This window comes from Theropithecus gelada, chromosome X (assembly GCF_003255815.1).
Source record: "Theropithecus gelada isolate Dixy chromosome X, Tgel_1.0, whole genome shotgun sequence".
Taxonomy (NCBI): domain Eukaryota; kingdom Metazoa; phylum Chordata; class Mammalia; order Primates; family Cercopithecidae; genus Theropithecus; species Theropithecus gelada.
The window spans coordinates 71382802-71394686 of record NC_037689.1 but is presented as its reverse complement, the minus strand read 5'-3'; the positions used below and the strand labels follow the sequence as shown (position 1 = coordinate 71394686).

At 36.4% G+C, this 11885-nt stretch overlaps 1 pseudogene across 1 annotated transcript; it reads left to right on the top strand.

Moving 5' to 3' along the window:
• Window positions 1–9836: 9836 nt before the first annotated feature.
• On the top strand, window positions 9837–11314 carry LOC112615663 (annotated as a pseudogene). Its single transcript, XR_003117436.1, has one exon. The product of XR_003117436.1 is annotated as a voltage-dependent anion-selective channel protein 2 pseudogene (transcript).
• Window positions 11315–11885: the final 571 nt, after the last annotated feature.

Sequence of the window (11885 nt, the reverse complement as noted above, 5' to 3'; positions counted from 1 at the left end):
ATTTTTTTTTTTTTTTTTTTTTTTTTGAGACGGAGTTTCGCTCTATCGCCCAGGCTGGAGTGCAGTGGCCAGATCTCAGCTCACTACAAGCTCTGCCTCCCGGGTTCACGCCATGCTCCTGCCTCAGCCTCCCAAGTAGCTGGGACTACAGGTGCCCGCCACCTTGCCCGGCTAGTTTTTTTTTTGTACTTTTTAGTAGAGACGGGGTTTCACCATATTAACCAGGATGGTCTCGATCTCCTGACCTCGTGATCCGCCCATCTCGGCCTCCCAAAGTGCTGGGATTACAGGCTTGAGCCACCGCGCCCGGCCTCTTTGATTTTTTGAAGGGTTTTTTTCACCTCTATTTCCTTCATTTCTGCCCTGATCTTAGTTATTTCTTGTCTTCTAGTAGCTGTTACATTTGTTTGCTCTTGCTTCTCTGATTGTTTTAATTTTGATGTTAGTATTTCAATTTTACATCTTTCCTGCTTTCTCCTGTGGGCATTTAGTGCTGTAAATTTCCCTCCAAACACTGCTTTAGCTGTGTTGCAGAGATTCTGGTACGTTATGTCTTTGTTCTCACTGGTTTTGAAGGACTTATTTATTTTTACCTTAATTTCCTTATTTACCCAGTAGTCATTCAGGAGCAGTTTGTTCAGTTACCTTGTAGTTGTGTGGTTTTGAGTTGAGTTTGTTAATCCTGAGTTCTAATTTGATTGCACTGTGGTCTGACACATTGTTCGTTATGATTACCAGTCTTTTTCATTTGCTGAGGAGTGTTTTACTTCCAATTATGTGGTCAATTTTAGAATAAGTGTTATGTGATGCTGAGAAGTATGTATATTCTGTTGATTTGGGGTCATGAGTTCTGTAGATATGTACTAGGTCCTCTTGATCCAGAGCTGAGTTCAATTCCTGAATATCTTTGTGAATTTTCTGTCTCATCGATCTGTCTAATATCAAACTACCATTGACTTTCTTCACATAATTAGAAAAAAATTCTTTAAATTTTATATGAAACCAAAAAAGAGCTCGTATAGCCAAGACAATCCTAAGCAAAAAGAACAAAACTGGAGTCATCATGCTACCTGAATTCAAACTATAATACAAGACTGTAGTAACCAAAACAGCATGGTACTCATACCAAAACAGATATATAGACCAATGGAACAGAACAGAGAGCTCAGAAATAGGGCCACACATCTACAACCATCTTATCTTCTACAAACCTGACAAAGAAAAGCAATGTGGAAAGGATTCCCTATTTAATAAATGTTGTTGGGAAAACTGGCTAGCCACATGCAGAAAACTGAAACTCAACCCCTTCCTTACACCTTATACAAAAATTAACTCAAGATGGATTAAACAATTAAACATAAGACCTAAAACCATAAAAACATAAAAACCCTGGAAGACAACCTAGGCAATACCATTCAGGACATAGGCATGGGCAAATACTTCATGATTAATATAGCAAAAGCAATGACAACAAAAGCCAAAATTGACAAATGGGATCTAATTAAACTAAAAAGATTCTGCACAGCAAAAGGAACTATCATCAGCATGAACAGGCACCTATAGAATGGGAGAATATTTTTGCAATCTATCTAACTGACAAAGGGCTAATACCCAGAATCTACAAGGAACTTAAACAAATTTACAAAAAATAAAAAATAAATAAAAAATCAAAAAGTGGGCAAAGGATATGAACAGACACTTCTCAAAAGAAGACATTCATGCACCCAACAAACATATGAAAAAAAGCTCGTCTTCACTGGTCATTAGAGAAATGCAAATCAAAACCACAGTGAGACACCATTTTATGCCAGTTACAATGGCGATCATTAAAAAATCAGGAAACAACAGATGCTGGAGAGCATGTGGAGAAATAAGAATGCTTTTACACCATTGTGGGAGTATAAATTAGTTCAACCATTGTGGAAGACAGTGTGGTGATTCCTGAAGGTTCTAGAACCAGAAATACCATTTGACCCTTTAATCCCATTACTGGGTAAACACCCAAAGGATTACAAATCGTTCTACTAAGAAGGCACATGCATACGTCTGTTTATTGCAACACTATTCACAATAGCAAAGACTTGGAACCAACCCAAATGCCCATCAATGATAGACTGGATAAAGAAAATGTGGTACATATACACTATGGAATAGTATGCAGTCAGAAAAAAGGATGAGTTTATGTGCTTTTCCAGGACATGGATGAAGCTGGTAACCATCATTCTCAGCAAGCTGACACAGGAACAGAAAACCAAACACTGCATGTTCTCACTCATAAGCAAGAGTTGAATAATGAGAACACATGGACACAGGGAGGGGAACATCACATACCAGGGCCTGTTGGTGGGTGGGTGGCTAGGTGAGGGATAGCATTAGGAGAAATACTTAATGTAGATGATGGGTTGATGGGTGCATCAAACCACCATAGCACGTGTATGCCTATGTAATAAACCTGCATGTTCTGCACATGTATCCCAGAACTTAAAATATAATAAAAAAAAAAAAATTAGGAATGCCGTTCTTACTCTGCCAAACATAAAAGGATAAATACCTACATGTTTCATGTATCTATATACCCGGACTCAAGAAAACCCTTATGCAAGATTCCATTTATTCAGTGCAAGTTTAGATATCACTGAGTTGACATGTAAGACTAGAAAACACCTACAGAACATGTCAAAAGTCTTTGTTAAGGTCATGTATTCAGACAGTTTTCAGGGGAACTAAATTTTAGCATCTCTCCCCTTTCTGTGGTTATTTGTCCTTGGGGGAAAGTTAGGAGGTATTCTTATTTGATCTCATGATTACTCAGAGGGTGATTCATTCGGTAGAGGATTAGAACTAACAGGTCTATTCTTCATGTTTAAAATCTGTTTTCTTGTGTGGAAAGCAAATTCTTTGAGGTTGATTCACAAGGGAGCTCACTTGAGGCAATCTGTGGCTTTATAGCACCACACAGCACTAAACAGCTTAACTCTGGTTTGAGTGCAGACAAGAACACATTTTTCTCTATGCAGATATTCCATTAGGACACAGACTGTATTGACCTCAGTTGTTTAGATTACAGGTGAAACCAAACACCAGAGCTAACCTTGTGAATCAGCAGGAAAGGCTCTAAGTGTAATTCTCACAGTAGTTGGGAAGTCTCCTGCTCCACAACACCTCCCTCATTAACCTCTCACAGGAACCAAAGTTGCACCATAACACATTTATTCTTTTCAAATATAAAGGTTTGCAGGCTTTCAGTTTCCAATAAAATTAGTTTTGAGAAAAAGGGAGAAACGGCAAGTAATGCTTTTCTAACTGCCTTCTTTGGAACTCTAGTTAGTATCTTAAGATATTACTGATTAAAAGGGGTTTCCGTGGCCAAATAAGTTTGGAAACATTACACATTACAGTCTACTCTTCGATCCTCAACATGACTTACAAGGTATCTAGTACGTTACATCTTTTAAAGAGTGTTTCATTAAATAGATGTGTTTACTTTTTTTTTGTTTTTTTAAACTCAGTATTCCTCAAACATACTTGGTTTTGAAATCTTGTTTTCTTGAAATGCCCACTAACAACAACCTGCTGAGCTAATGTTTTGGGCAATATATGTTGGGAAATCTCAGCATAAAACATTCTCTGCTGAGTTCTCACATGGTTTGTTAACAGTGTATTGAGCATGGAGTCCTGATTTTTCCAGAAAATTACATGGGTAACGGTGACAAAGACTGTCAGGAGCAAGATAAGTATTCAAAAAGTGATATTGAGAACAATACTAAAGACATATTTATGCCTTTTTTGCATGTTTTCCTCAGGCTGGTATTGAAAATATTCCTTATTTTCAACATGATCAGAGCACTATATATATATATATTCTCATACAGATGATACACTTAAATTATAGAAAATACCATAAAGCAAAGCTTGTAAACCTTGTCTACGCATCAGAATCAAAGTATATCTCCCTTTTTTTTTTTTTTTTTTTTTTTGATACAGATGTTTGGGACCCACTCTAGAATTATAAAATCAAAATATCTGGGGATGGGGCCTTGTTCTTTCTCTCTCAATGTTGATGTTTGTGTGTGTGTGTGTTTGTGTGTGTGTGTGTACACAAGTGTTATTCAATCCAATGTTACTCAAATGTACAACTAAATTAATGTATAAAAATAAAACTAATAAAATTAAATTTAAATTATCTATAATTCTATTGTCCATAATCTCATCATCCAGAGAAGACTAATTTTAATATTTTGCCATATTTAATTTCAATATTGCATAGACTTCTATATAAATTTGAATACACACACAAAGATAGCATATAAAACATAGTAGATCTTTTAATGTATTTAAAGGTTTTAATCTCATTTTATTCATTTAACATTATAGTGTGAACATCTTTTCATGTCATTTAAAATACTTCAGAAATACCATTTTAATAGCCTCATAATACTTCATAGTATGAACGTTTTATAATTTACTTAACCAATTCTTTTTGTGAATATTTACTATATTTTCCATTTTTTTGGCCTGTGATGATAGTATTTTTATATAAATTCTAATCAAATTACTGATCTTACAAATAACGTTGATTGAAGCAGAATTGCTACTGGGAAATTCTAAAGCCTTCTATGTACATTATACAATTATCTTCCAAAAGAATTGTGCCACTTGACACACTCAAGTTTTCTCATTTTGCTTTATTTTAGATAACTGCATTTAAGCAAAATTTACCTCAGATTTAGAAAGGGGTCCTTAATCTGTGGTTTGTGACCCATCCCCAATCTCCATGGATGACTAGAGGCAATATGATTGGAGTTAAGCTATTCTATTAATCCTCTACAATCAAATGCAAAATTGGGAATGTCTGTATGGACATTTTTCTAGGAAGTGCATTGGCATTGTTTATCAGCTTCTCAAAGTGCACTGTGAAACAGAAATCACTAGTCTGAAAAATCCCTTGAGTTCCTTGCTTGAGGACGTTAAGTATTAAAGCATATTGGACAATTGCCGACGCCAGAGAGTGTTTTCTTTAAAAGAAGCCTCAAACAAGAGGCATTTGATTAACTGAGCTTATAAAAAGAGATGAATCTCTCATAGGCTCATGTCTCCTCTTTGTGTGAGAAATCATCGGCTTTCTCTTTCTATATATATGAGGCTAGTCATAGAAATATTATTATGTGGTTCCAAGTTTAATAGCCCTTATTTCCCCTATTAGCTAAGAATCCTTTGCTGGTCAGATAGACACGTTGGAAAGGTCTGCTTTAATTTTCATGAACGTCCATTTTATACTGTTATTTTCTATTAAAGAAGCCATATTACTGTTCAAATAATTTTATTTCTAGTAATTTTATGTCAAAATATCACTTTTTGGATAGCACAGTGGATATTTTCAAGGGGTAGGTGTTGATCAGTCCAGTTAATTTTCTAAAAGGAAAAGTAACTCTCTCAGCTATTTATTGCTACATAAAAATATACCCCAAAACTTACTATCTTAAAACAGTAAAAGTCATTTACTTACTCACGATTCTGGAATTTGGGTAGGGCTCAGAAGGGACGGTCTCCTTTCTACATAGTATTTGCTTGAGAAGCTCAACTCTAGATGGAAGATACAAAATGGTCTTACTCATATATTTAGTGCCTCAGCTTGTGTGGAATGATTGGGGGCTACCTTGGACTCTCTCTTTTCCCAGTGTAGTCTCTAATTTTCCAGGACCTGTTTTTCTCAAAATAACTTTTCTCTTTAGCCCGGTGTACCTACTTCTTTATATGATGGCTAGCTCCTAAGAGAGGGAAATCAGAAGCTATTAACAGTCTTAAAGGTTAGGTTTAGAACTGGTACAGAGTCACTTCCACGGCAGTGTGTTGGTCAAAGGAAGTCACAAGGCTCCCTACTATCAAGAAAAAAGGAAAATAAACTCTACCTCTTGAATGGTGAAACAGCAGGAGAGTATGAGAGTACAGAATGGATTTTTGTTGTTGTTGCAGAAATTGCCTTACAGAAACCTCTGAGTAAAGTAGACGGATGGAGGTACTCAGAGGGGAAGACTTGGCTCTGTTTTCTCTTTTTTAGGGTAAATCCCAAACATTATTCTGGTATTCTTTCTCTCCAGTATCAAAAGGGTCAGTCATTTTAGCAGGGAAAACGCTATGTAGGTGTTTAAAATCACATAGACTTTACAAACCATATTCATCAGAACACAAGTGTTTTCAGTTGGTCTCAATTAATGGGCTGTGTAAGAAAAAAAGATCATCAAATATATTTAAGAAACAGCTGGATATTCCACTTCTTTTCTTGGTGTTTACATCACACATTGATACATTAAATAATTTGATAAGTTCTAGAGTAAGAACAACTGTTGTACAGTTTTAAACTCAGCATTTCTCAAGCTTTTAAAATATAATTCCTTTTTTATCTTGGGGTATTTGATAATATCTCAAAAGACACTACTGTTTTAAGGAGACTCGATATAGACATAGTTTCGGCTACAACAGATGTTTAAGTAACCTTTCTGTGACCTGATCAACTGTTGGCCATATTTAAGATTTTGTCTGTAAATGGAAGAGAAAGTGGCTTCAGAAAGTTTTCCTATTTTGTTTGTTTGTTTGGTTGATTGCTTTGGTTTTATTCTACTGGATTGCAAGTGTCTAGAGTATTGTCAGATTTTTATAGCCACTAATGGTTACCTGAAGTATTAATATCATTTTTAATAGAGATTTGGCAGTACACAAAGTGTCCTTAAATATACATGTACATTGAGAAGTATAGATCAACAGTTTTTCCATGATGTAGGACTATGCATAGGGAAGTGGAGTCGTGTGTGTGTGTGTGTGTGTGTGTGTAAGTACAATATCTGTTAGTGAACCTTGTTCCATTTACTCCAGGGCCTTGCCCCTGCCCCCTGGGGGCTATATTTTGAGCACTCAATAGGACCAGAGGAACAGAAGAGAAATGATCTAAACACTATATATCAAAGAGTTTCAGAAAATAAGGATACAAGGAGGAAAGCAGGTGATAGACGTAAAAGTAACTGACTAGAGGAAATGCAAAGAGGGAACCTAAACAGTAAAATCTGGAGTTTGATGGTAGGCTAGGTTGGGAGAGTGCAGATACTCTTGCCCAATCAAGTTTGTTAGTGGCAAACGACAGGAAGTCACTTTGGTCATTATAAGCAGAATAGGGCTGGAAAACTGGATAATCAGACTTGGGAGAACAGGCAAGTACCAAAAGAAGCCAGGTGGCAGGAATTACAAATTAGGCCATACCATTTGAGCAGCATGATTAAGATATCACTGCCACTACCTACAGAATGGGAGAAAATTTTTGCAATCTACTCATCTGACAAAGGGCTAATATCCAGAACCTACAAAGAACTCAAACAAATTTACAAGAAAAAAACAAACAACCCCATCGAAAAGTGGGCAAAGGATATGAACAGACAGTTCTCAAAAGAAGACATTCATACAGCCAACAGACACATGAAAAAATGCTCATCATCACTGGCCATCAGAGAAATGCAAATCAAAACCACAATGAGATACCATCTCACACCAGTTAGAATGGCAATCATTAAAAAGTCAGGAAACAACAGGTGCTGGAGAGGATGTGGAGAAATAGGAACACTTTTACAATGTTGGTGGGATTGTAAACTAGTTCAACCATTATGGAAAACAGTATGGCGATTCCTCAAGGGTCTAGAACTAGAAGTACCATATGACCCAGCCATCCCATTACTGGGTATATACCCAAAGGATTAGAAATCATGCTGCTATAAAGACACATGCACACGTATGTTTATTACGGCACTATTCACAATAGCAAAGACTTGGAATCAACCCAAATGTCCATCAGTGACAGACTGGATTAAGAAAATGTGGCACATATACACCTTGGAATACTCTGCAGCCATAAAAAAGGATGAGTTTGTGTCCTTTGTAGGGACATGGATGCAGCTGGAAACCATCATTCTCAGCAAACTATGGCAAGAACAGAAAACCAAACACCGCATGTTCTCACTCATAGGTGGGAACTGAACAATGAGATCACTTGGACTTGGGAAGGGGAACATCACTCACCGGGGCCTATCGTGGGGAGGGGGGAGGGGGGAGGGATTGCATTGGGAGTTATACCTGATGTAAATGACGAGTTGATGGGTGCTGACGAGTTGATGGGTGCAGCACGCCAACATGGCACAGGTATACATATGTAACAAACCTGCACGTTATCCACATGTACCCTATAACTTAAAGTATAATTAAAAAAAAAAAAAAGATATCGCTGCCACTGTTGTTAAAAACCGGATGTTGCTACCTCTGCCACTGAAATGAATGATAAGTTGTGATTGCTCTTTTTATATTACTCACCATGGTTTGTTAGCTTAAATTGTTAGAGTAATTTTCCATTAACTTTTACCACTGCATATATATATTTTTTTTTGAGAAAAAAATACAAGATATCACTTGAATTTTGACCATATTTTTTCTCTGTAACCATTGAGTAGTAGGAGTCAGGATCAATAATTTTAGCCAAAATCATAACTATATATTTTTTGCCTGCTTACCTATCCAGTGACATGGAAAACTTTAAATGTTCAGGTAAATGTTTCCTCTTTTAATTCAGTGCACTTATTACTACGAATAATGGTAGAAGACTTCCTTCTAAAGTACAAAACTATTTTTTAAATAGTTCATTGAGGTGCGGTTCATGTAAAATAAAATTAGCCATTATTAAAAACAACTCAGTGGCATCTATTACATTCACAACTTCACGTGATCACCACCCCTATATAGTTCTGAAATATTTCTGTCATTCCAAAGAAAAAAACCTCACCCATTAAGCAGTTTTCCCAATTCTCCCCTGTCTCAAGACCCTGGAAACCACCATTTGTATTCTCTCTCTATGAATTTTTTCATTCTCTAATAGATATTTCATGTAAATGGAGTCATACAATAGGTGATCTTTTATGGCTGACTTCTAATATTTAGCATATCATTTTGGAGGTTCATCCATGCTTTAACTGTTATCAGAGATTAACTTATTTGTATGGCTAAATAATATTCCCTTGTGTGTACATAACACAATTTGTCTTTCATTGTTCTATTCATAAACAGTTGGGACGTTTCTACATTTTGGCTATTGTAAATAGAGCTGCTATAAAGATGTCTTTACATGTGCTTGTTGAGTATCTATTTTAAATTATTTTAGTATACACCAGAAGTAGAATTACCGGGTCATGTGGTAATTCTATGCTCAACTTTTGGAGGAACTACCAAATTATTTTCCACAGTGAGAAAACTGTTAAACATTCCAATAGCAATGTATGAGTGTTCCAAATTTTCCACATCTCTGTCAACACTTATTTTCATTCCTAATGGGAGTGAAACAGTATCTGCTTGCAGTATTAATTTGCATTTTCCTAATGACTAATGATATTAAGCATCTTTTTATGTTTTAGTCCCATTTTTAATTGGAATGTTTGTCTTATTTGTCTTTATATTTTCTTGATACTAGACTCTTGATTGATATTGCAAATATTTTCTTTTATTCTGTGGGTTTTCACTTTATTGATAATGTCCTTTGATGCACAAATTTTTAAATTTTGTTAAAGTCCAAATTATCTATTTGTTTCTTTTGCTGCTCATGCTTTTGGTGTCATATCTAAAAAACCATTGCCAAATCCAAAACCATGAAGACTTACCCCTGTGTTTTCTTCTAATGAACTTTTATTATTTTAACTCTTAAAATTGGGTCATTGATACATTTCGAGTTAATTTTTATATCTGGAGTGGCATAGGTATCTACTTTGGCAAGTGAATATGCAGCTCTCCTATGAAAATTTGTTAAACTCCTTCACTTCGCCCTCCAGCCGCTGCAGCTGCAGCCTGACCGTGAGCGTGACGAGCGGCTTCAGCAGCTAGCGGAGCGGTGGCTGCGGCCCCCCTCAGGAGACCACCAGATTCCCCTCTTCCCACGGCCTCGCCATGGCGACCTACGGACAGACTTGCGCGCGGCCAATGTGTATTCCTCCATCATATGCTGACCTTGGCAAAGCTGCCAGAGATATTTTCAACAAAGGATTTGGTTTTGGGTTGGTGAAACTGGATGTGAAAACAAAGTCTTGCAGTGGCGTGGAATTTTCAACGTCTGGTTCATCTAATACAGACACTGGTAAAGTTACTGGGACCTTGGAGACCAAATATAACTGGTGTGAGTATGGTCTGACTTTCACAGAAAAGTGGAACACTGATAACACTCTGGGAACAGAAATCGCAATTGAAGACCAGATTTGTCAAGGTTTGAAACTGACATTTGATACTACCTTCTCACCAAACACAGGAAAGAAAAGTGGTAAAATCAAGTCCTCTTACAAGAGGGAGTGTATAAACCTTGGTTGTGATGTTGACTTTGATTTTGCTGGACCTGCAATCCATGGTTCAGCTGTCTTTGGTTATGAGGGCTGGCTTGCTGGGTACCAGATGACCTTTGACAGTGCCAAATCAAAGCTGACAAGGAATAACTTTGCAGTGGGCTATAGGACTGGGGACTTCCAGCTACACACTAATGTGAATGATGGGACGGAATTTGGAGGATCAATTTATCAGAAAGTATGTGAAGATCTTGACACTTCAGTAAACCTTGCTTGGACATCAGGTACCAACTGCACTCGTTTTGGCATTGCAGCTAAATATCAGTTGGATCCTACTGCTTCCATTTCTGCAAAAGTCAACAACTCTAGCTTAATTGGAGTAGGCTACACTCAGACTCTGAGGCCTGGTGTGAAGCTTACACTCTCTGCTCTGGTAGACGGAAAGAGCATTAATGCTGGAGGCCACAAGCTTGGGCTCGCCCTGGAGTTGGAGGCTTAATCCAGCTGAAAGATACCTTTGGGAATGGATATCAGAAGATTTGGCCTTAATATATTTCCATTGTGACCAGCAGCAGGCTTTTTTTCCCCCAAGAAGATGATCAAAACAAAGGATGATCTCAACAAGAGCTGTATTTTAAGTATTTAGACAGTTCCTTGTTAGCTGGTTTCTAGTTGAATTGGTTATCTAGTTACCAATGCTGCAGTCCTGCAGTCACCTATACATTATTTAAATGTATTTAACTGTTAAATGCGCTACCCACCAATAATGAAATAGACCTTTATGAAAACTGTGCAATTGTGTGCATGTTTGTTTTTATGTTCCTTTAGAAAACATTGACTATTACCATTGAATGAGATGGATCAGTGGATATTGAGATGAGGTTAAAAATTTTGTTAAGTTCAGCCATTATTACTTTTGGTATCCCAGAACATGACAAATTATGAATAAAACAAGTATACATAAAAAAAAAAAAAAAAAAAAAAGAAAATTTGTTAAACAGTCTGTTATTTCCCCCATTGAATGAACTTGGCAATGTTGAAAATCAATGGTAATTGATATATGAGTTTATTCTGGATAGTCAGTTCTAGTCCATAACACTAGATATCTGTCCTATGCCAGTTACCTTTGGGGTATGTTTTGAAATTAACAACTGTGGTTCTTCCAACTTTATTGTCCCTTCTCAAGATTGTTTTGGCTATTCAGGGACCCTTACAATTCTATGCAATTTTAATGATCAATTTTATTCATTTCTGGAAAAAAAGGCATTGAGATGTTATTAGAGACATTGACTATAGATTTATTTGGGTTTTATTGATATCTTAACAATATTAAGTCTTTCAATCCATGAGAACAGAATTTCTTTTCATATTTTTAGGTCTTTAACATCTTTCAGCAATGTTGTGTTGTTGTTTCCATACAAGTGTTTCCGTGTCTTAGTTACATTTATTACTAAATTTTAATAGTTTAAAAAATTTTTAAATTGTAAAAATAAATTTAAAAAACTTCTTTCTTGTTCATTGCTGGTACATAGA